Here is a 25,711-nt window from a genome sequence, read left to right as displayed (position 1 = left end):
CAGGGTGGGCTGCCAGCAGTCATCGTCATGCTTCCCAAAAGGCAGAATCTTGGTCAGTAATGATGATGCTGGGTATTGCTCCTGTTCCCAGCTACCCAGAGCTGCTTCTTCAGGAAAGAGCCAAAGGGAAGGCTGTGCCTCATGCTCCAAAAGCACAGGACAGGATCAGCGTACTACACATCAGAACAGTCCCTAGTACGTAAATGCTTATCAGGTTGAATACAGCAGTCTAGTAAGGTTTACCCGTATAAGGTTGGATATTCTCCAGTTGGGTTTACTGCTTGTAATTCCTATGGCTAAGAATTGTGCCTCTGTAGTTATACTGAGCTGGATGTTTGAAAGCCATCATGCTAGACTGTTTCTGTATTACTATGGTCACTGTTTATAAAGTTGTCTCCATAAGTTACCAGGAAACAGACACTAAAGAAATGTTAATGTTTTCTTGAGAACTGGTGATGATGTATATATACATAGTATGTAGAACAAGTAAAGGAAAAGACAAATGGGACTGAGCCAAAATAATAAAAAATGAAATGACTGCATAACAACCTCTCAGCTTAAGAACTTAAACTGTGTTGCATTATAAATGATAACTATGCTCCTAAGCAAGGAAGAAAACCTCAAGCTCCATCTTGAGAACCATAAATGCTATCCCTTTCTGGTCTCAGCCATAAAAACCATAGGCTGGAACTACTGCTTGGTCCCTGGAAATGGTTTGTGGACATTCAAAATTACCTCACTCATCAGAGGAATTTGGGAGCCAGCTTGTGCCTCAGATTAGAGTTCAGAAAGAAAACCCAAGGACATGGGTAGTATTGAGTTAGATAGGAGTTACACTGATTGAATAATCTATAGCTGCAGAAACTACAGCTATTTTTCAACTGGGTTTCACTTATCTGACTTTCGTCTCAGGAAGGCTTTTATGGGGTACATCTATCAGTTTGGACACAGAGGCACAATGCTCATTGGCGTATGCCCATTAAACTCTAATAAAACTACAATGCAGTTAGCATTTCAACTGTCTTATTTTTATATTCTTGAAGTTCATATCATTGTCTTCATGTACCTCTGTCCTCCCATACATCTGCAGTATACTAATCTTTCTAGCAGACTACATAGATAAGGTTAGAATTTTGATAGAAGGGTGCATTTTTTGTAATTTGATGTCCAGCAATTCCAGCTTTGCTCCCTAGCAACGTAGCACCCAGAATTCAGGCATTTTGACAAAAGTTTGGACAGATTATTCAAGCTTTCCTGTAATTTCCCTTCTTATCTCAATGGGAGTGAGTCTTGCAAGACCCCATTGCCCATGCACTGGGCACTCACTTGGGAGATGGCAAATGTAGGCTCCAGACTGAACCTACAGAGAAGGGTTTGGTTTATGGTCCCTTGAATATCAGGGGAGCATAATGATTTCTAATCTATAAGTACCAGACCTTCTTTTGCAAGTTATGGTAATCGAGTCCCTGGAAATATTTGCACTGCTTTGAGGGACCCATATTTTTTGTCACTTTCGCAACTGACTTGCGGAATGGCAGTTTTCAACAAATATATTCCCAAAAATACCAAATAAATAAATAAATAAACAAACAAACTAACAGCCCTGAAAAGAAATACCACTTGTTTTGCCAGCAGTTTTCAGAAAGAAAATTGAAGTTCTGGTTGAAGTTCATTTAGTAGATTTCAGAAGGGAGCATACTTGACTTTGTGGCTTCATCGCCATCATGGAGGATCACACCATCCCCAGCCATGCTGCTCCCTTCGGTTATTCCACCCAGGCTGTCTGCTTTCAGCCAGGATGCTCTTGCCTGCCCTGCTCACCTCACCCATCTGCCCATCCAGGCCTGGTTGCTGAATCCTGCTCTCCACAGTGGTGGGAGCAGCGTTCTTGCTTTCTCAGGCTTGTTAAGAAGAAAACTCAGTCATCTAGGAAAGGGCTAAATTAGTTGCATCACTGATTAAACAATCTGCAGCATGTTTACACATTTATTTTCAAGGAGTTTCTCAGTTTCCTCTTTCTCTCCAAAGAACAATTGCAAACACTGCTCTTCCAAGGTGAACAACTTGCAGCCCATTGCCTCTTTCACCACATCATTTCATCCTGCAGCTTTCTGATTTGATGGCTCTTAAAGGTTTAGAAAGTTTAAATTGACCTTGACCTGCAAATGTATGATTTACAGTAGATTATATTGTTCTGGAAAAACAAAACTTCCGTCTTGAAGCAATGCTGCATCAAAAGATTTACATTACTTCTCCCAGGTCAGGTGCCAGTGTATTTGCTGACACTGTACGCTACTTTAATTCCTCCCCTATTGCTTTTGGAGGCACTCTTTCAAGAGCGAGGCAGAATCACGGTATGAATGAATACATCAGAATGTGGTCGACCTTCACATTGTCATGATTGTGAAGGTAAATTCTCTGATCACTTTGTCTTCAGGTCTGTTTGTAAAGTCCCAGCGAATTCCTCAAATACATTTAGCAAATACACAGACGGTACCTGTTTTCTTTCTAAAAACCCACAAGTTACCTCCAAATATGTGACATCTGTTTGTGCTGGAAGGAAAAGGTCCTTGTGCTACCTTAGAAATGTGGGAATATATTCTGGAGGCAGATTCTCATTTGAATCACGGGGCATTAACCAGTTCATCTGGAATGATGAAAAGGTGCCTTTCTGGTGTCCCTTCAAAGCCTGATAGTCTAGAGCAATATGTGCTAAAGAGAGCAGACTGGCATTGGAGTGTTCCTGGTATCATTGCTCCCTTTTATCTTTTTTTTTTTTTTTTTTTTTTTTTTTTTTGCATGCTCCTTAGGAAACAGCAGAGAAAGAAAAATATGAAATTGAACACGGCAAATTTAATTATAAGACAAAGCCACCCACCTTGCTTTCAGGGTCAGGAAGTATAATCGCCTCCTTTTGACGCAAGAATGACTTTAACAACATATGTTAAATGAACAATTATTTAAAATAAAAGGAAATGACCTTAAAAACAGCTGCAGTATCTCAGGCTGTAGCGCAGACAGCAGTGCAGAAAAACAGCCCGCTGTGGAAGGAGGGCACACGCACCATTGAGCTCCTGCAACGTGCCCTTCCAAAGACAAAGAGAAAAGACTGCAAGATGCCTTGCTGGTATTGCGTGTCACCAGACTTTTTTATTTATCTTTGTTATGTTTGGTTCTTTTTTTGCTGGGTAGGGAGGAAAGACCGAATCTTAATGCCTGAAGCCGCTGTTTACTGCACAATGGCACCGTGACACTGGATTTTTTCCAGCAAATTGTATTGTAATGAACGCTGCACAAGCAGCGGAAACACCAGAGCGAGCACGTTGGCACTGAGCGCGTACCTAAGGAGGATAAATAGGAAAGAGCTTTTTGCAGCAGAATCAGCCCTTTGCTCTGAGGCCGCCCGCAGTCACATGACCGTGCACGCAGCGCTCAGGGCAGCGCAGAACTGCCTGAAATGGGAACGAAATAAAGCAGGGCTGCCTCCGCCCCGCGCCGGCTCGCAGCCTGTCGACGCGCTGCCTGTCCGTATCCCTCGCAGCGCATCTGTAGAGCTATTAAATTGGATAATCCCTCTGGCCTTTGATACATTTCTGGACATGATTATTTCATTACTCGCAGTATATCAGTAGGATCATAATAAAAAGGACTTCTGACAACCTGCCAAGAGTTTTGTGGCCTTGTAAACACAAAAGTGCTCTAATAAAATTTTATTAAGTGTTAAAAAGTCATAAAAAGTGAAATAACATAAACTACAAAATTTACTGTCCTCAGCAAATGCTGAAAATATCGTCCATAGTAAAATTAAATTAGCATGTAATAGACACAGAAGGGGAGTGGAGTGGAGTGGGTTTAAAAGAGGATCCGGGAAGGGGAAGGGAAAAAAAAAATGGGGAAAAAAAAAAAAAAAGAAAAAAAAAAAAAGGAAAAAAAGAAAAAAAGAAAAGAAAAGAAAGGGAAAAAAAAAAAAAAAAAAAAAAAAAAAAAAAAAAAAAAAAAAAAAAAAAAAAAAAGGAAGCAAAAAAAGAGGGATTGCACTTGAGCTAAACCCGATCCCGGCGCCGGCTGCCGGGGATCCCCGCGGGCCGGGCGCCAGGCGGCGCTGTGGGAGCGGGAATGCGGCGGCCCCGCACGCAGCCTGACCCCGCAGCTCCGCGGGCCGCTCCCCCACCCAAAGCTGCTATTTACGGGGCTTTCGCGTTTTCTTGCAAATCAAGACCAAAAAAAAAAAAAAAAAAGAGAGAGAGAGTGAGAGGGAAAAAAATAGAAAAAAAGATGTAGAGAGCAAAACAATGCGGGGAGATCTGGGCTGCAGGGCGCCCGGCGGGGCGGGCAGCGACGGAGCGGCTCCGGGAGCTGCTGGCCGCCCGCTCCGCACGGGCACGGCAGGGACAGGGACAGGGCGGGGGGCACGGCCGCCCACAGCCCTGAGTGCCGCCGCGGGAGCCACGTAAGTTCACGCTTTCCTTTGCTACAGATGCTACTGAGGGAGAAGGTGCAGCCGATGGACAGAGACAGGGTCAGGGACAGGGACATGGACATGGACAGCCGCTCGGCTGGAGCCGGCATCCCGGACTCGCACAGGTCCCCCTCCAATCCCCGGGCCGGGCACGGAGCGGCCGTGTGCGGGGATCGGGGCAGCGCCCCCTCGGCTGGGTGGTGCGGGGCTGAGCGCCGGCCGGGCTCCTTTCGTCCCGCAGAGCAGCCGTAGGTCCCAGGCGCACGCAGCCGCTCGCAAAGCCTCCCACAACTTCGCCGGGGGGGCGGGGAGGATAAAGGGAGAGTAATAAGCCAGGGGAATTGACTTCGGATTTGCGGGTAGGAAATCTGTTGAGTTTCGTTTTATTCTGGGGAAGTGGAGAAGTGATTCTCATGTGGCAAGGTTGATGTTCAAGGCCAACCCCCCGCCCCGCAGGAGAAGTAGTGCCTATGCCTGGCTTGTCTGCGAGCCCGGGCTGGGGCATGCTGGAAACGGGGAGCAGGTTTGGGGCACAAACTGGCTGAAAGATCCTTGGCACAAGCAGAGACAAAGAGTGCAATTCTCAATGAAGGGAAAGAAAATAAAAATGAGGTTATTTTCAATAGAAAATCTCGAATTCCATAAGTAAATGGCATCTAAAATATTTTTGGATCTGTGCACTGAGTAGTAAGGTAGGGTTAAAAAAGACAAAAGCATCAGCAGCATTATGCTCTATTTTGAGTCACTAGCACGAATGGGAAAGTTGAAGGTATAGCACCAGGCAGGGCTTGCTTTAGTTCAAGTGTCTTAAATTAAGCATGGTTTCTAAAAATAGGTATTTCTGTTTGTGTATCAGCTTGGCTGGACCCGTGTGCATATGCAGACCATACAGCCATAAAATGTATATTTATCCCACAGATTCAAAAGTTGTAGTGGTTTATATGTGTTTGCATTCACTGGCTCTGATTTGAGGGTATTGTTGTGTAATTTATATAAAACCTTCACTGACAAATAATAGAAATAAAAAAATAAAATACATTTGAATAAATAGCAAAAATAAATAATAAATAAATAATCTTCCATCTCAGATTTTTCTGTAAGACTCCAATAATCTCACAGTAGTGGCTCCAACCAATAATGATCACAGAAAATTGCACTTTTTCAGCTGCAGAAAAAATTCTGCATCCCACTGATACTGTGTCTTAAAAATCAGAGCCCTGAACCACCTATGGAAATGCCCAAGTTTACCGTGAGACCTAAATAATGATTTTCTGTTCCTCTAATGAAATTTTCAGTCTTCTGTCACCAGATATAATATAGACTGCAGAAGTGCAGGCAGAGAGTGCAGCAGCAATGTGATCAAAGCTTTGAACTTCTCTGAATTAAAAAGCCGCCCAAGCATTGCTACATGTGGCTGAGGGGTGTGAATGCCTGCATCACTTTGAAGGTTTAAACGAAATGAAGGGGCTGGGGAGGTGTTTGGCGTCGCCGAATGGCTCCTCAGGATTTTGGCTTTTCGGAACACTCCCAAGAACTCCCTCTTTATGCTGTGGTGTGCAGGGCCAAACAAGCTTATGTTTAAATCTGCTCTGTAAGCACCCAGCCCTACCATCCTGCTCATCTGTCTGCTATTTTGCGCTGCACTCCTCCCCACCATGTACATGTGCTGTATCCCTGTGTCTGAGCCTGCAGACACAAGTCACATTACTTGCTTGTGTGTGCAGGATCTGGGCTTCAGTGGCAGGAGAAGCATCTATGTTTCTAAATTGGGTCTTCTGCTGTACGGCGGCTGTGTGCGCTGCATGGCATTGCTTCAGCAGCTGAATTTTTCCATCAGCTTCACTCAATGTAATGCTCCAAGAGAAAGACAGGACAGGCAGCTCAATGTTGCATTTAAATGGGCACCAGAGGCTTGATGGCCGAGTGCCCGATGCTGCGCTCCTTTCAGTGTCCCGCAGCGGGAGCTGCACCCCCAGCTCACACAGCAGCCCCACGAGCAAAGTGCCGCTGAACGGTGAGGAGGACAGCACAGCTCCAGCAGCACTTAGAGCAGGTCGGCTGGGTGCCGGCTCAGCGACCGGGGCTGCACATGTGTCACTTCTGCGGGGTTCTTTAAGCGCTTGCAGAATTTAAAGGCACGCACTGCCCGACAGGGGCCCATCTTGCAATACATTAACCAGATCTCTCTGAGTTGATTAATGGCTTCAGGCTTTTGTTGTCGGATTTTTTTATTTTTATTATTTTTACTGTAATAATAATGTAGGCCCTGTGCTACAGAAACAGATAATGGGAGAAAGCTGGGCTCTCCTGAAGATGGTCACAAAACTCATTGTCTTCAATGGAGTCACGTTTTCATTGACTGCATCGTAATGTTTGGTACTAACTATGTGGGAGAGATTTAATATTGGCTTTTAGAAGAAATAGAATTAGCTCCTCTACAAATGATTTGCATGGGTTGTTATCGGTTTATTTCTGCAGGTAATATAAATGGCAACACTAAGTATAAAATAGACTAATAGCTTTTTAGATTTCTTCTCAACTACAGTGTAGTTCAACTGAAATCTTAACTTCAAATCAACAAACGTGCATTGCTGTATGTAAGACCACCAAGTCTGATCTGGACCATGTGAGAGCATGGGAAGACATTCAAAGGCAAAAGTGGCTATTTACATCTCATGACACCTTTTAGGACCATGGAGATGTGCAATCATATGTCCAGGATATGTTGATACAAGAGGCAGTTAGTTAAGCAAGGGAGGCAGTAATAATTTGCAGCCCTCACCTTTTTGCGTTTAATGGTATTGGTTGGGCTTCCCCTTGATATTTTAAACAGTTGCATCATAATGGGCTTCTTAAAATCTGATTTAAACCATAACACCAGGATGTAACATTCTCCTAAAAAATGGGGGGGAGAAACTGCTGGTCTCTCAGCCACTCCCACAGTCATCATTTCACAGACAGTTTTTTTCTGATCTGTTCGCCTGCCAGACAAGAATGGCATCTATCCAGTGTAAATATTACATTTTCAACATTTGGACGGCGTTTTGAGCATTATTTCTCATCCCCTGAGAACATATTCTTTATAAATACAGCATTATCTTCAGTTCAGAGCTAGATTGTGGTGGGAGGTGACTTTATAACGTGAAAGATAATTAAAGAACTGTATTCTTACTCTAGAATAAGCCTTCCTCCTTTCAGTTATTTTAATTTACAGTGAAAGTGACTTAAGCACAGCATCAAACACACTTTTTCTCTGGAATAGGGAGGATCCAGACATGATTTTGAAGGAATAAGTCCATGTGTAGACAAGATCCTTTGCTACTGTTCAGCAGCATAATCTGCACTGTGCCTATCTTAAAGTGAAAAGCCACACTAGCATCTCTGGGACTTAGTATGCTCACTGGAGTAAATCCTTCACTGTGACTATTCCGGTAATACCCCAGTGACGGTGCCAGATGCTGTCAGAACTCCTCACTGGAAATGGTTACGAAAATGAGTTGATCTGCCTCCACAGCAAGTAGTGGATATTCTTAGAGAAGGAACTTGTCATGAAATTCCCTTCTTTTTTTTAAATCCTTCTCTTCCTCTTCAAAGGGAAAGCGGGCAATATTTTAACCAAGGCCAAATAAGACCTTTTTACTTGTGGTTCTTTAACTAAAACCTAAAAACTCTTTAACTAAAAACTGAAAAGTTGTTTGCTTTGCACAGACCTGCAGCCGACATGGCAGTTTGATCGCAAGCTTTAGACTGGTGTGGATTTACAGAACTGAATTATATGCCCTGAAATTTGTGTTTACAATGAAAAAAAAAAAAAACCAAAAACTGACCTATCTTTAACTACAGAAGCATTGCTTAGGCCTGCTTTAATATTTACCAGATACAGCCCATTGAACAGGAACAAACATAATCCTGAAAATGCTAGCTTCACATTTTCCTGGTTGTAGGTAATTTTCCATCCTCATAACCTGCTGTTGGGAAAGAATGTCCTTATTTCCTGGCTTTGAAGTACAGCTTCCCGCCTTCCCTTCAGCCTGCGCCTCACCATACTTTGTGTCTTGTGTTTGCCCAAACCCAATAAAATGTTATCAGCTGCAGTGTGACTCTCATTTGCAATCCCTGCCTGCAGACGCCCAAGGTGTTTTGATGGTACATTAATGCCTGGGTCATGGAGCCAAAGTGGAAAAAGAGCCCAGTGCTCCCCTGACTACTGAAGGAGAAAAGGAGTTGAAGATTTTTATAATGAGGAGCTGCATGAGTAAAAATATAGCATTCAAACTGGCAGGAGCACTTCACTATTGGTCTGAAAGAGCAAGGTGCCAGTGCACTGGGCAGCTCCTGGTCACACCAGAGGCTGTCTGAGGCCCAGGTGGGCATCAGGGTTTTCTCCCAAGCCCCACCACAGCTGTGCTGGGTGCCATGGCCCTGCACCAGCTCTTCCTGGTCAGAGCTTGGCCTTGAGCTTGCAGTCTTTGTAGATGCAAAAATAACCCTGCAAATATGAAGCCTGAGTAAACTAAGGAGCTTGCAGGAAGCTCGAAAGAATTGTTCTGAGAAGTGTGAACTGTGCCCATCAAATGTGTACCTTAGAGGCCTGATAACAATGCATTCAGTGCAAGGCAGCATTAACTCTTAAATGGTTAGCCATGCCACTACAAATAATTGCCTAAACTGCTTGTCCTGCTGGTGGAGCCAGTCCACTGTAGAGCAAATGTGAACTTCTCAAGCCTTACTCCTTGCCATTGGAAAGGGAACTTCACAGTTTAGTGCCATGGCATCTCATTCCTGACCCTCTATCCCCTGGGGCTGCAGTGTGCACAGAGCTGAACCAGAGCACATTTGGAGTGCCCCAGGAGTTTGTAGGGTAAGCCATAAGCAAAAGGAATATGGATGGATCTACTGCTTCTGTTTAATTGCATAGTCTGGCTTATGCCCACATTACAGTAACGCAACAGAGGGTGATGTGGAATGCTATGGGAAGATGTCTGACAACCTGTAGCAAAAGAATTGAACTACCTATAATATAGTGTGAATGAGATGGTGAGTGACAGAAACCTGCCTTGTCCTAGTCCTAGTATGCACAATGGTGAGGCCACAGCATAGATTGGTTTTCTGCCCTCAGAAACACAGACCTGTTTGGGGAAAGAGCATTAGTTTCTTTCCTAATTGTTTGTTTTATGCTAACGGTAATTATGTATTTTGACAGTAGAGAGTTCTGTCTGAGAAGTAAGTTTTCTTACACAGACCATAGCACCACTCACGTCAGAATTCCTGACAATCTAAAGCAAAGATGAAGTTGAAATTACAAAGTTCTGGTCTTTCTAGACAGCAAGGTCTCCTCTTCTTGTATCACTGTGCCTATGGCAGATGAGGCTCTTTATCTCCTCCTGAAACATGGAGCCTCTCTGCCATCCTGCACTTCTCCCCACCTGGGGCTCTTCAGCAGCACCACTAGCACACATTCCTTCCCTGCTAAATGGACAACACCTTCAGTCCATTGATGAGGGATATCACTTGTTTGCCTTAAAGCTTGCATCACTGTAGTGTGAGCAGAGCTGGCTGAATTCTGAACCCAGACTGGGAGGTATGTCCTTCAGGTAGGTACTTACACCAAAGTTTTACTGTGTGAGAAAAGTGTCATCTGTTCTCTACTTGCCATTCTTTAACATGTCCACCATGTGAAAGCCAGAGCTGTCGGATTAGGAAAAACAGCTGAAATATCTCTAATGACATCCAGTGCTAGAAAGTGCTTTGAAGTTGTATAGCTGCTCTTTCTTTTCTATGATTACCAAATGCAGAAAGGAAGGCAGAAATATATATATATATCAGTGTTAAAAGCGTTAGTCCTCATATTTAATTGGGCAGCAGTTTATGTCATTTCTTTTCTTCTGATGATTACTTAAGCAAAGAGGGGAAAACAGAATTTTCTTGATGGTAATAAAACTTTCATTGTTTACTTTTGAGATCAAAACCACTTATACAATATTTACCAGAGGCCAAGAGGCCAACACTTAGGTATTTTAAGGTTTTATTTTTATATAGTTCTGTATTGCTATTGATGGTGATCCTGGATGTCACATGGATCTCTGAGGGCTTCTGAAGTACTACCGTAACTTTTCATAGTCATCCATATATCAGCAACATCATCGTGGCCCCAAGCTCCTGGAGTTCAGAGACTTGGTTTGAATTTTGAGTGGTCCTGTGTGGAGCTAGGAGTTAGACTCAATGATCCTTGCAGGTCCCTTCCAACTCAAGATATACTGTGAGTCTGTGATTTTGAAATCTAACAATCTTGCTTATATTAATTTATCCCCATTCTTATCATGTGGATGTTTCCACTGTCCAGGACAGGAAGAGAAGATCTAAATCCTCAGCTTCAGTGAACTGATTCCTCAGACCTTGCTAGTATGCTGGGAACTGCAATTTGCTAACCTCTTTGAGGAAGGCCGGTGTAGTCTTTGGTGATCTGCATGGACAGTTTTGTGTAAGAAAATACCATTTTGATTGAGTTGCAGCTTTCTCAGCTCTGAGCATCAAACCCCAGGACTGCAGATGCCCTTCTGAGCTGCTTGCTCTGAGCTTTGCACACAAGTTTCCCCTGAAAACACCAATAAATGCTGGCACAAGATAGACCCTGCAGTTGGTGCAGTCTGTGAATACTGTGAATACCAGTACTGCATTCTCCAGCATACTGTGATCAGACCCTGTAAGTGACATTGACTCCATAAATACAATTTAGTGTGTTTCAGTGTGTGTTTTAGATCATGACTTACACTCTGAAAAAAGGGCAAGACTAACTACCAAAGGCCACGTTCTGCTTTCTTGACAAGCAAGGTTCTTCAGTTGGTTGCTGTAGGAAAGATATTCTGAAGTGTGAGCAGACCCAGAAGATGATGAAACCCTTATCCTGCACTTAGTTCTACAAGCTCCACTGAGCACAGAGAGGTTGTGTGTGGCTGCTGGTTTCCTTCAGAGCGCTGATGTAGGCATCAGTACCTGCTTTGGCATGTGTTGTAGGTTAAATAGTAGGTTTTAGTTTAGCACTGAAACTATTTTGAGTCTTTATTCTGTTGTTGACCCACTTTTCCCATTTCTTGTGTATAGAACTGCTGGTTTCTAACATACTGTACGAGACAATAAATTGGAAATCAAAGGCGTATCTGCAAGAAACTGTATAGTAGATGAGTAATATCAACAAATCACATCTGCTGTTCTGCCCAATGACACAGAAAAGAGAAAGAAAACAGAAAGAGAACTGCTGTCACTTGTATGCCCACATAAAAATATTAGAATAGAAAGCTGCTTATGGATATTTTGTATTAAAATCCTCTCCTGATAATAGTTTGAGTTTTACTTTTGTTCTTTTATGTGACTTTAATATGTCCAAATCATTTTCATTCCTTGTTAAAGAGATATTTCCTCATCTGATTACATCTAGGTACAACAAAATTAAAGCTTTCTAAAATACAGTTACCTGGAAAAGGGAATTGCTGATACAGCTTTAAGTGCAGCTCCATGACTGACATCTCTGGCATGTTGAAATAATTGCAGATGAAGGTAATTGCTTCATTGTTTGAGCAGTGAAGGAATTGCCATTTTATATAGGTCTACATTACAGTGTTTAGATAAATTACCTGATGTAGGTCAGTAAGGTGGGACCAGTTAACTTTTGACTGTCTTAAAAAGGCCTCAAAAAAATATCACTCTCCTCATCAAATACCCACTGAAGGGACATCTCCCTGCTGAAATAAAGAATAGGTGTAGGTGGGTCCTAATTGTCTCTGGTGGCCAATGGAATATCACATGAAGTGACTTTATATTAATTGATTTTATTGGTAATTTGTTACAAATTTTGTCAGCCAAGGGAGAATATTCACATGGGAGATTTTGGTGCAAGGCTATCGAAAACAGACCTTACTATTGATGCTTACGTGCATCTCATTAGCAAAGCGGGGATACTACAATGGAAAGGACCAGGAGGAAACTTCAGCAGTTTCCTTAACTTACTTTCTGGATGACTGTTGCTAGAAATAGTGTGATTATGGGATAAATTCTACCTGATTACCATTTTAGCCTTAATCCTCTTCATATGTCTGTCAATAATATATATCAAAATATTCAGCAGTGTATGACATTAGCTGTGCTCTGAAACTAAATATTATCTCTTTATAAAAGATTTTAGTGATACAACATTGCTACCAGAGTTGGGCAGAATGCTTCTGCCAAGTATTCTATTTATTTATCCAGAAATTTACCTTAATAAATATGTATCTTTTATTTCCCCAAATGAAATAAAAGATGGTGGGGTTTGGGGGGTTTGTTTGTTTGTTTCTGTGAACAACCGTCCTAAATATTCTGCTCTTGTTCTCTTTTTTTTTTTTTTTTTTTGCCTTTAAATTTCATCCTAATGAGTCAATACAGACATTTTAAATTGTGCATCATCTTTGAATATCTAATATTGATTTCAGCATTTGCAGTGCGTAGCTGGAGTCAGATTTGCTTGTGCTAGTTGCTGAGAATTGAGGTAGAAATTATTTCCTCTTAGTGTTTCATTTGCTCTGAGCCTGCATCACTCCAGTCCTGTGACGAATTTGTTGCTCTGTTGCTCTATCCCATCAAATCAGGTTAATGCACTGTAGCCCATGGCCACCCCTGCTACAGGAGTAACATTTTGAAATGAGAGGTCCTGACAATTCAGAGCAGGGGATGAAATCCCATCACAGAAAGGAGCTTTTCTTTACTCATTCCCATTAAGTTGCCCAACTCATTGAGGACAGCTGTTCACTGCATGCACACATCTGGCCCAGCCTCTCTACATGTAGCATCATTCATCACGATCTGTCAGGTTAACCTCCTTGCCCACACTGCCCCAGCATGCTGCAGAAAACTTTCCTCTCTCAGCACCTTACATTTCACTCTCTTGTAGGCATCCTTTGTTCATTCTAACAACAAAATGGTACCATTCTGGACCTGTAGCAACATAATTGGTAGTGGCACAGCACACTCCTTTGGTCATCGACAGGTCCACGATTGCACAATCATGCTGGGATGCCTGCGGTGTCATGCACTGCTCAAAAAAAAAAAAAAAAAAAAGAGAGAGAGAGAGAGAATAAAAAAAAGAAAAACAAGAAAAAAAGGGAGAAAAGGGAGGAGGGAAGGGGAAGTAAACTAATATTTCCATTATGCTTTTTATCCTGTTGACTTTAAGATCTCCATGTACATGCTAGGAGAAACCAGTCTGCAGAATGATAAACTGAGACCTTGCCTTTACATGGCAATCAGCAGTGAAACTCAGGTTTTCTTCTCTTTAAGTCCACTGCAGTCAGCTATGGAAGCTTCCAGAATTGGTGATCTCTTCATGCTGATTAAATACAAAATATTTTATTTGGTGTTTGCTGGTAAAATTATAGGGAATCTGGAACAAATTAATGAATGTGAAAACTAAGTTAGAATAATATACATTGATTAGTCCAGCAACGTGCTAGGAATTATTAAGTCTCTGGATTGTAAGAGCAAAAAGCATAATTACATTTTATTTCATTGCTGGTTTATATTACATATATATTACATTGCTGTGAACCCTGGTAGCCCAAAACACTATTTCTGCTCTTTGAATACAATTTGAGAATTTTCCATGTCGTACTCCACCCCTGCCAGCCATGTAGCTTCATTGCAAATTTATGATTCCCGAGACCAGAATCAAACAGATGGAGGTGTTATGCAGTTTGTGAACAGGGAGGCTGCGAGGGCAGTGCCTCCCAGGTACAACCACGAGGCAGCCCGTACCATTGCTAATAAGTTCGCTTGATGTTGCTTTGCCACTTCACAAAATGCAGCAATCTCTGACACCATCAGTATGTTTCTCAGACGGATTGGTTATCTGATGTGAGCTGTGCCTCCATGTGGAGCACAGTTATTCTAGGCTGCTGCTTAAAGGTGGGTATTTTAATTTTGATTGTTATTCCATTTTTCTTCTGCTGAAGGATCTGCCATAGGCAATCTGCATCCCAGCTTCCATTGCTCGTACTTAGTTCATGCTTAAGGGAGGAAGAGGCTCCTTGCTCATGTACTGTAATGCTCCAAACATTTCATGAGCAGGCAGGTATGGGGAATTTGAAGTTCTTGCAGACCCATTTTACTTTTTTTTGTTGTTCTTTTTTCCCCCATAGCCTACTCTTTGCCTCTGTCTTCTGAAGAACTTCTTCCAATTTCTCTGCTCTAGGTGGTTGCATTAGGCTGTCTTTCTCTGAACAGAAGTACTTTGTTTTGCTTCTTAATTTTCTCCATCACATCCTGTCTGTCTTTTGAGTCATCTCAGCTGTCTTATGTATCAGGCCCAAAACCTTGGCTCCATCATTAAGTATTTGTTTTCCTTTGCCAGTCTGTAGTCTATTGCTCAGTATTACAGATGACTTTTCTGTAGTACATCTATTTTTCATCTCCTTCTGCACATTTTCTACTCTCTGTCCTGTTATTTATGGCCAGTTTATGTTGTTGTTTTTTGTCTCTCAGTAGCAGCCTGATAAACACTTGGATCACTTTTGGATTTGGGCAAATGGCAATTAACTCAAAAATAATAAGCTGTCGAGGCTTACTGAAACAGCACCGGCCAGTTCTGCCAGCACTACACTGCAAACTAACACAGCATTAGTTTATTCACAAATACCAAATTCACCTACAAACTTGAAGGATTATTTGGTAAGGACCTAGTTCTTTCCTTAACGTGCAACAGCAATTGTATATCTGAATATCTTGCTGCTGGACTGTGACAGGCTGCAAGACACAACTGTGATGAAATGTGGATCCTTCCAAGACATTTTATGCTTGTCAGGTTGGCAACAAATTTATGCTGATGATAGGACTTGTCTGAGTCACTAAGCATCGCAGTCCTGTTTCTGTTTACCTTGCCAGCCCATTTGCAGACAGCTGTTCTCCAGCAGGAGACAATGTTAAAACAAACACACACATGGAAATTGTCCGTAATAATTAAAATCCCGAGGCAGCAAGTCCCTTAAATATGTGCTTAACTTTGTGTACTTAGGTGACTGGTCTAAAGCATTTACTGAAACATCTTTAGCAGTTGTCCAACTTATTAAAATGTCCTTAAGCTGATAAAAGAATAATAATTTTAAAAAAGTAATTATTTTTGTGTTCCATGCATATGTTATTTGGTAATGCCCACATGGCTGCAGAGTGGGCGGTTTTGGCAGCTGTCTTACAGTTTCTTTCATACTTTTGACTCTTCTCTGCTATTGATTCTTTGACAGTGCTTCTGCCTGCCAAATTCTCAATTTGCTGATAATTCATCTTTTCCTTCTTTGTATCTTCTATTTTTTTATATAAAAGTGCACTTTATTCACTTTAATAAAATTGTACATCTTATCTTTGTACTCAAGATTCTATAACTGATCTGCTTTATAGGAATAAATGTGTTTATTGGATGTTTTTTAATATTATCATCTTGGTCATTACCATCAGTATTTAGAAAATGGCTTTCCCACTATTTTGTTGGTGTCCATTACAAGATTAAGTTTTTTTATGTACAGAAATAGGAGTAGATGTCTGTAGCAACTAATTAATCTCAGGGAAAATCTAGCCATTAGATGGATTATAAATCCCGGTGTAAGAAAAGGTCTTAATTAAGAGACATTATTTATAAAGTGGATATAACCAGTCATGGACTCAAATATTTTTTTTTCTGACAGAGAACCCTTAACATACCTTTTAAGAATCATAGAATTGTAGGATCATTTGAATTGGAAGGGATTCTTAGAGGCCATCCAGTCCAACTCCCCTAAAATGAACTGGGACACCTACAGCTCCATCAGGTTGCTCTGAGCCCTGTCCAGCCTGATTTTGAATGTCCTCATGGACATCCAGCACCTCACTGGAGGACCTGTGCCAGTGCCTCACCACCTTCACTGTAAATATATATACATATAAATATAAATACATCCAATCCAAATTGTAGTTTTAGGGAAATAGTTGCCTAAGAGGAAAAGGTGTTGGACTGTGGCCAGCCTCTGGAAGGCTCTTCTGGCCATTACTGCTCTAAGTTGAGTACAAACTCAATACTAAAAAATAAGTAGATATTATTATCATGTTGATTTTAGTTGTTTTTCCACCATGCTTCATTCTTATTCTGAGTGGTACAGAATGTATATGCTGAAAAGAATGCTTCTAGGATTCAAGTGTTGACAACTTCCTCCTCACAAAGCTTCCCTCGACGGCTGTGTGTCAGCCAAAACCTCCTCCCTGGTCCTTGGCTCCCACGCAAATAGAGAAGAGCTGAGCTGCTCCCTTCCTCTCCTCACAAACCCCCCAGCCTACTAAGATGGTCTGAGGATATGCCAGGGAGGGGATCTCAGTGCCACACTGTGTATTTCTTAGGAGAAATTATCCACGTCACCAAAAAGTAGAAAAAGGCTGTGCAATGGTTAGTGCCAAGTGCCATTAACCTGCTATCCACAGAAACCTACACCATGGCATGACAACAAATCAATATTTCTGTGTATGATGAAGCATAGTGGAGCCATCTGCTCTCAATGTGTGGCCTGTGTCTCAGGCTGCAGGAGCATCTGAGAAACTTGTTGCACATTTCTGAATGTCACATCTCTACTACAGATGTTGCCATCTGCGTAGAAGTGTGATGCTCTGCATCTTACGTACCGTGGCATTTGCAGATTCTTAATCTCTTTAATGGGTGTTTTTAATCACGCTGGTTGTCAGTTGCAACCACCACTTTTCCCTTCACGATTGGGTGGCATGAGATATTAATGCTGGCAGTTCATCCATTGCTGCAGCAACTTGCAGAGGACCTCAGCTACCTGAAACATTGCTATCTGAAAACGAAATACATATATATTGTTCCAAATTGTCACTCCCAAAACGGGCCATAGTGGGGACAGGGCACACTTCCCTCAATTCCCATAGCTCCTGGCTGTCCTGCTGTGCATGGAATGGGTCCTTCTTTTTGCTTAAAGGCAGTCTCTAAGAGGAATTTGGGGGAAATTACCAGATCAGAGAGCTGAGCAACAGCTAAGAAACTGAAATACTGAATTTCATTGTTGTGGATGATGTTCCCACACAAAGCCTCATAAAAATCAAACTCCAGGCATTAGGAAGTCTTAGCCAGCACTTACAAGACATCACAGATGCTTATTATCATGTCCACATTGTAGAGTTTTTGATAATCTATGATGTAGCATAGATATAGTCACAGAGACTTTCCTTACCTGCATTTATCATTCTGGAAAGATCATGTCTATTAATCACAGATAAGAGCACAGCCCATTGTGTCCCTGACAATTAGAGTTCTCTGCCAGCAGAGCAGACACAAATGCCAAGCTGAACAAAATGTAAGATCTCTTTACAGGCAGAAAATCCTGTACACACTATAAGTACAGTCTTGAATTGTTGTAGTGTTCTGCAAGTGGATCATAAACAGTTCTAAATGCTGTCCCTTCATCAGGGACAGAAGGGCACAGATCTGCTTCTAGCAGTTGCAAATATACACTGAGACTTTAAATAAGCTTGGGGGTTGCTTTGTTTTTGGGAGATCGGGTGAATGAAACTAATGGTCATCTCAGCTGTGCAGACTTGAACATGTAGGAGCTGATTCCTGCAGGCTGGAAGGTCCCACTGCAGAGGTGTAAGGAACAACTCCTGGAGCTGGGCAAGAAACCTTGCTTTGGGCCCACAGACCTTTCAGAATTTGTAACAGTTGTCTCTTCTGTGCTGGGATGAGGATAAACCTTTGTAAATTCTGAGCGAAAAAGAGGGAGAGAAGTCATAGCAAAAAGAGCAAAGGAAACAACTGAGCGGAAGTATGGATCATGGATCTGGCTTGCAGTTCTGAAGGTTGTGCTGTGACCTCTCTGAGTGGCTGGAGGACAGCACAGGCATCCATTCAGGTCTCACTTGGTTCAGGTTTGACACCCTTCTGCTGGGCTGGACTGTCTGATCATCCCCTTTTATCCCTGGGTTTAACAAGATGGAGCTAAGAAACCTTCCAACAGAAAGGAGTTGTTGAAACTTTACCTTGAAAATGTCCCATTGTGATAAATAAGCATGAACCAAATATCTAATCAGAAAGTTCCCAGCCATTAGAAGCAACCTGCCTATTTAAACCTGAGAGAGAGCAATCCTTTCAGCATTTGGGCATGCATTTTACAATGTAAACTTCACTTTGCCTAGGCAAATGCTACAAAATACCATCACTGTCAGAACGCAGCATTTTCCATCTGTTACATAAATAAAGTTACCACAAGAGAGTGTCTGAACCTCTTAGCAGGCTTTGCTAGCTTCTGAAGTACTAAGGTAATTCAAAAAATACAGTGAGCACAGATTTTTTTTTCTGAAGTTCATTATATGTATTTCTTTTCCTGTACTCTTGCACACTGAGGTGGGAAGATGTCTAGTCTTCATCACTGAAATAGTAAATAAAACAATTAGGCATTAATGGGGCTCTGGGGTACCCAGGACTCTGTCAGATCTGTTTCCTTCAGCTTCCTCTCTGAGAGAACATGAGGGCAAAGGAGAAGCTGGGGGAACCCAAGCACATCTGGGGCTCACCTGAAGGAGGACTGGGCACAGCAGGCTCTCCTGAGTCTCCTCCTCCAGATACAGCTCTGGGCTGCTTCACTGCAAATGGTAATTTATGGCAGCAACACCTGGTTACATCTGTAAGAATAACGTGTTTGTGAGAATTAGTATATGCTTTCAGAGTCTTCCAGTGGCCATAAACAGCATTTTCATTTGCTTCCTAATGTCCCCGAAGAAGGTACCTGCTATGTGAGCAATATAAATGGGAAATCCAAAGCAGTGTTTTTCACGCCCTAGCAAGATATATAGTTCTGCAAACAAGACAAAAATGACTCAGTTTTTGGTTTTCCCCCTGAACTGACTTGTAATTCATTTCTGCAAGTGTTCTGAGCTCTGAGTGAGCTTGTTGCTGGAAGACCAGAGACAGAGAGCACATTTTGAGACTGTTTGTTTTTTTGGAGCTTTACAGGTTTGAAGAGAAACAGAGTTTGCTCTTGGTTGATATAAATTTTCCCTATATTTATTTGCAAATCAGCTGGGTTTTCTGCAGAAAACAGCACTTGTATTTTCTTTCCCTTTTATAGAAGGATGTATTAATATTTTTAATACAGAAATGTTGTCATTTGGAGACTGGAAGTTCTAGGAGCAAGGTTGCAGCATGTGTGATTGGGGAAGCTGTGTATATTCTAGCACTGTGACAAGAATCATAAGTATAGTAACTAGCATGCTTGTGAATAGAGAAGCCATTGACATTCTGGATCCCAATACAAGCTCTTCTGGAAAGCCTTATACTTGGGCACGCTGCTTTCTTGGTCAAAAATTCACCCACTGCTCCGGTGCCTGCTCTCATTGCCATGTATCTTTGGAGTAAATCCTCTGGCCAGGACGTGAGGAAAGAATTCAGCTCTGTGGTCCTCATAACTTGGGAGAGTGACTGGTGGTAGGAAGACTGACTTCTTAGGTTGGGTTGGAGGGGACCTCAGAGATCGTCTAGTTCCAACACTTCACCATAGGTGGGGTAGCCAACAATGAAATGAGGTGCTGGATCACATTGCAATGTTTTTGAGCTGTTATTTTTGGGGTGAAGTTCCTCCTTTCAAAGCATTCAGTAAAAATAAAAAGCAAACTGACCACTGATGTTAACTGAAAGTTATGCATTATCTGCACACTCTAGTGATTGAGAAAAATTTACCCTTACATAATTAGTATTAATTATCAACTGAATCCTGTATAATCTAGTGCCTTGGAAATGATCTTGGAAATGCAAGATTTCTCTCTATTTAAGAAAATCTTCCAGAAATGTCAGGTGGAGTAAAGAAGGTTTGATACTGGGAAGAATTTCTGCTCAGAATGAGTGGTCGAGTATTGGAACAGGCTGCACACTGGGTTGGTGAAAATTCAGTAATAAAGTATCTGGAAACATCAACACTGATCAGATACTAATGAGCTTCAGCTGGGCAGAGATTAAACTAGTGTTGACCCAATGCAGGCAGCACGCAAATGTGAAAAAAATCACACTGACATGGTGCCTTTATTTGCATCAGCCTATGGTGACAGCACTGGGGTAAACTTGTTATTTACACAGGCAGAGCTAAGGTGGTGCATGTAATGGAGTTGCCTTAAAAGACATATTTAGGAAATCTATAGAGCAGCAGTAATATTGACAGTGTTCAGGATTGTTGCGGGCCTTGAAGACCACGTACCAGGGAACTGAAGGCAAAGCAGCCTGCCAAAAGTAAACAATTTTTGTCTAAGTGGTTGTATCCCTTGTTCCATAACACAGGGGTGAATTGCTGGACAACCAGTGACATCAGCTCCCTCTTTGTTGAATAAACTTCTAAAAGTACTTAGAAACCCTCCAGGACTATCACATTACTCCCTATGTGTTCTCCCTCCTACTGAAACCTTCTTATCCACATCTTCAAGGAGAGAAACCTTTTGTTGATGTTCTTCCCCTTCCTACGCTTTTCCCAGATTTTACTGGGATAAAAAGGTCATCTCCTCTCATGCAGCTGGAGCATCTCATCCTCTCTGAATAACAGCAGGGAAGAAGGTACTGAGGACTGGGAAATCCTCAGTCCTGTTTTGATGTCAGTAAGAGTTTCACAGAAGTTAAAACAGCAGTTCTAGGCTTAGAAAGGACTCTTACGATGCTGTTTTTAGAAAGAACATTTGTAAATGTCATGTGAGCTGAACTGAGATGCAGTACTTAAACTTTTCATTGCTTTTCATGGCAGAGGAAAGAAGATATTATAAATATGTAAAATAAGGCAGTAGTACATTAACATAAATAACACTAATAAATTGTAAAGCTTTGTAGAAAACAGAAAATTGCTAATGGAATAATGCACATTTGTTGATTCTTGGAGCAGACACTGGCCATACATCATACACCAAAGCAAGTGCTAAGAGCACTGGCACATAACAACATTATTTAAACTACTTTTATGGGCAAGATTAAATAGTCATCAAAACAGCCTATACTGAGACTGCTGATTGGTTCCAAAAGCAACTGATTCCTTTTTCTAGTTTTTGTTTGCATGTAAGAGAATATCACAGGAACTTTGGTGTTTGGGACTCTTCTTAATATTTATATCCTTAAAGCAATACCTTCCTGGCAGTTGATCACCAGATCACCAGTAATGAAAACTGCCCTCCCAAAAAGTCCAGCTTAGAGGTTAAAAGCGCAAGTTCCAGCAATTCCCTGCTGTCAACAAGTCTCACTTAAACTTGCCGGACTACCTCAAGAAAGGGTTATCATCTGGTCTGTAACTCAGCGTTAGCAACACCAGGAATGAATGAACACCGCTTTTATGAGCAGAACAGCTATTGAATGGCATAGCAACAGACAGGACATGTGGCAAGCCAGGTGTTCTAGTCATACTCCAGTATACTCTGCCCAGCCCTTCTTGAAAAGGTATGAAAGTAGAGCCAAGCTAAAGGGATGAACTGCAGATTGAAAGTCCTCAGTTGCTGATGCTCTTTATGCTGGATAAAATAAATAATAGAGCTTGATGGAATGGAAATCTCCATATTCTTCCATACATTGAATTTGCTTATGATTCACTTGGCATGAGTTTTTGTCCCCTTTGGCACTAAATGAGCTTTTAAACTGAAAGCATATTTTGATGTTAAAAAAGCTCTGGCTGTAAAATGGACAAATTAACAGGAATGAGCTCTTCCACAGAGGAGAAAATGATTCATTAACTGCTCTTTCGCCATTGTAGAAGAACCCATTTTTGGCTTGTCCTCAGAGAGTCCAAGGATGCTTATAATACAAGCAGCGTTTAGAAAAACTTCATTACACAGAGAAAATTCCAGGCTTCAATTTTTCTTCTTGAGAGAGTTCAGTAGCTGCTTCATTCTCCGTGTGTGTGTGTGTATTTATACACAAAATTAGGTTCTAGCAAAGGGAAAGTGCATTTATGCAAAAAGCAATTCATCAACCACTTCTGTGCTTAGAATTCACTGAGGTAATTTAGATACTTTAATGGCAAGGTAGTTTGGGTAAGGTATGCAATAAATGTTTCCCCCAGTCCCTCCAAACAGTTAGAGTAATGGAAAATGTGTGCCGTAAATGAATCTTTTCAGTAAAGTAATTCTTGTTTTAATTATTTATCAGTTAGAAAATATGAATTATAATGACATAGCAAACTTCTTTGGAACCTCTTTTCATGTTGTGGGAACACTTTTACATTAGCTGGAGGTTTATGCTGCCTGTAAGTAAAAGGCCAACATAATGCAGTATGTGACACTAATCTGTTTCTCGTAACATTAAATGAGCAGCAAGCAACTACCTCTATGAGAAGACCCTTTGGATCTATTATTTGCAGTATTTTCACTGTGGCCTTGACCTTAGTGATGTCAGGCATATATTACTTCTCCGCTATAATTTACTATTGACATCATGGATTAAATTTGTTGTTTCAGCTAATGCAACAGAGCAAGCAAGGTAGATTGTGAAACAAAGCCAGCTGCTGAAATACGAGGGTTGTCAAGTATAAATTTACAAAAGATATTCAGACTGAGCACAGAAGACGAAAATAAATGGACAGAGAAGCTGTTTTTGACAGACTGCAAAGGGCTGGAGACTTAAACTTGAACATTGTAAATCCAAATGTCACAAAACACTGCTACAGAATGTGAGACATGTCTATTTCTCAGGAATATAAATGGTGATATGAGACCAAACTTCCAAGATGCCGTGCATTTCTGAGAAGTCTATCACTATCTCCTGATAAGAAATTTAGTGATCTTTTTCTCTATGCTTTAAAAGCAGAGAAATTCATCATTTAAATTCAGTGACCAATATAATAACTGTATTTGGGGCAAGAAGATTGTAAAAATAGCAGAAAGTAAGTTTGTCTAGTTTTCTGTTTTTCTAGAAAAATCCTTTCTACTGACTGATATGTTCTCTTGGTGAAATTCAGTCAGTCGCATCTAACTAATTCTTCTTTGGGTATTTATACAGATAGATGACATTTTCCTGAGAAGTTATTTATCTGTGGAAGAGCGACACTACATAAAAATAAAACCCTCTATGACACGTTACATTGTTCCCATAAGTCAGTATGTGCCTTGCCCAGGTTGTGCTGCAGCCCGGGGCAATGGACCGCCAGCAGCAGGACCCAGCACACTGGGCAGTGGGCTCACACAGCCCTGTGCTGCGATCAGCTCCACTTCCATGTCCACAATTGGGGAAGCGAGGAGCAGAGGTTGTAAAAAGAGGAGCACTATGCAAACCATAGCCTCCACCTCAGAGGTTTTCAGCTCTGTATTTGAGTCAGCAACAAGCATGCGCTTCCTCACATCTTTACAGCTTGAGGGAATAAATCCAACTTGAGGAAATTAAACTCTGACTCCAAGACCTAAATAAGTTGTCAGTGCAGATTTAAGAGGAACATATCATAGTCACAAGACCATCAATGAAGCAACTGTGGGTTCTACCAAAACATAAATAAAGGGCACTGCTTTGGGACAGATGTAGGACAGGAATTATACTTTTTTGTGTGTGATGTTTGGAATTCCTCCAAAACAACTCATTTACCAGAATCCCTTCATCCAGTACAAATCTAGTGGTGACCTTGCTGAAGAGATGGCTGCCTCCAGCAACAGGACAGCAGAGGTCTTGAATCGGTATACAGCAAGGCCAGGCTTGTTTCAGAAAGGCGCAGGGTTTCTCTTTTTTGTCTCTTTCTTTCTTGTTCTCTTTCTTTCTCTTTCTCTCTCTCTTTTGTTCTGTTTTGTTTTAATTGCTACCCCAAACTCCCCACGATTCCATTTTAATTATACAAGTGCTGCTCCAAAAGTACTGCCCCCTATTTTATTATGTTGGCCCGCAATGTCAAAGGCAGATGTTGGTGATATGGCAGTAGAAGTTGAACCTCCACACCAGTATTGCAGTCCATTTTGTTGCCATGTGGCAGATGGCAGCAGAGGGGCAGTCTGACTAAATGAGGTCTGACATGGAAGTGCATATGAAGGGAAGGTGTGTCATTTAATTCCTCCATGTGGAAACAGTGGCATCCATTGACAGTCATTGTCACTTGCTGAATGTTTATGGAGACCAAACAGTGGATGTAAGCACAGTGAGGCTATGGATGGTGAGTTTCAGCAGTGGAGACAGGCAGTGGTCACCTCTGCTGGTACAGATTTTTACAAACAAGGCACACAGGCTCTTATTCATCACTGGCAAAAATGCACAGCTAATGGCAGTGACCATGCTTAAAAACAGTGTTTTGTAGCTGAGAATTTGCTCTATCAAATGATGTTATTGTGCTCTTTGTGTTGGTTGTAGTTTCCATGGAAATAAATAGGAGGCATTACTTTAGGAGCAACCTGCATAGCTTTGATAGGGTTAAAGCAAGGTTCTGACAGATGGCTAAAAGCAGCATTAGGACAAAAGGATTTGGGCTTTCTCCTGTTGTCTCAAAAGTGCTGTGGGAGAGGATTGTGCAGGCCAGCCCCAGCGGCACCCCATGCCCCCTGACTGCAGGCACCTTCCTGGAGCAGCCCAGGCACACTGTGCTGCAAGAGGTAAGAGCAACTGCATGCCACTCAAACTTAGCATTAATTTTGATTCATTCTGCAGATCAAGCATGAAATGCCTTTTATAGTTCTCTGTAGCACTAAACAATTTACACCAGGTTAGGCTTTTCCAATCTTAGTATCAATTACTTGTGTCAATTCCAGATAGCAATCTAATTTTGGCAATGCAGCATTCAGCCTATACATCGATTTCCTCTAAGCTCTGCTTTTCTGGGGAAATCTTTTCCACCGATCCACCTGGCCAGCAGATGTGGCTGCACTGTTATACGTGATGCAATTAATCTGGAAGGCTGGCGTCACGGCACTCTCCGTGATGCTGGGGCAGCATTATTGTGATTCATTAGTGTCACTTCCTCAGCAAGCTGTAATTGGCACTGCTAGATTGTTTCTGCAAGAAGCAGTCGTGGCGACGGTAAGAAAAAGAATGGCATATTTTCCTTTCTGAGGAAAACAAAGGTTATCCTTGTTTACGCATCTAGTGTAAATGTGTAATGAACAAGCTCCATCTTTAGTTTACCTTTCCTACCTCACAAAAGCCTAGGTGTTAGAGGATGGCGCTGAGATGCATTCACCAGACAAAAAGTGTTTCCTATTATTAATGGCTGGAGGAGCCCTCTGTGTAATCAAAGGGCACAGCTGCAGTGATATACGGCCAGTGACAAA

General features: G+C 41.7%; 1 protein-coding gene and 1 long non-coding RNA gene across 18 annotated transcripts in view; one reads left to right on the top strand and one right to left on the bottom strand.

Moving 5' to 3' along the window:
* Nucleotides 1-3,015, bottom strand: part of LOC146760104 (uncharacterized) — a 63,856-nt gene extending 60,841 nt beyond the window's left edge. Inside the window, exon 1 of the long non-coding RNA XR_014948043.1 lies at nt 2,879-3,015. This is a non-coding gene — a long non-coding RNA (uncharacterized LOC146760104). The remainder of the gene's footprint in view (nt 1-2,878) is intronic.
* Nucleotides 1-25,711, top strand: part of LOC107316667 (uncharacterized) — a 365,025-nt gene that overhangs the window by 219,689 nt on the left and 119,625 nt on the right. Inside the window, exon 1 of one of the 17 annotated variants that reach the window (XR_014948037.1) lies at nt 4,007-4,450. The exons of 14 other annotated variants lie outside the window; for them this stretch is intronic. The gene's annotated coding sequence lies outside the window, so the exon portion shown is untranslated. Of the gene's footprint in view, nt 1-4,006; nt 4,451-4,620; nt 4,819-24,164; nt 25,037-25,711 lie in introns of those variants that run through there. 2 more of the 17 variants (XR_014948038.1, XR_014948040.1) reach the window with 2 other exon arrangements.

The sequence above is a fragment of the Coturnix japonica genome, chromosome 7 (assembly GCF_054131305.1).
Source record: "Coturnix japonica strain WE chromosome 7, WE-NBRP24, whole genome shotgun sequence".
Lineage (NCBI taxonomy): Eukaryota > Metazoa > Chordata > Aves > Galliformes > Phasianidae > Coturnix > Coturnix japonica.
This window is presented reverse-complemented; position numbering and strand designations above follow the sequence as displayed.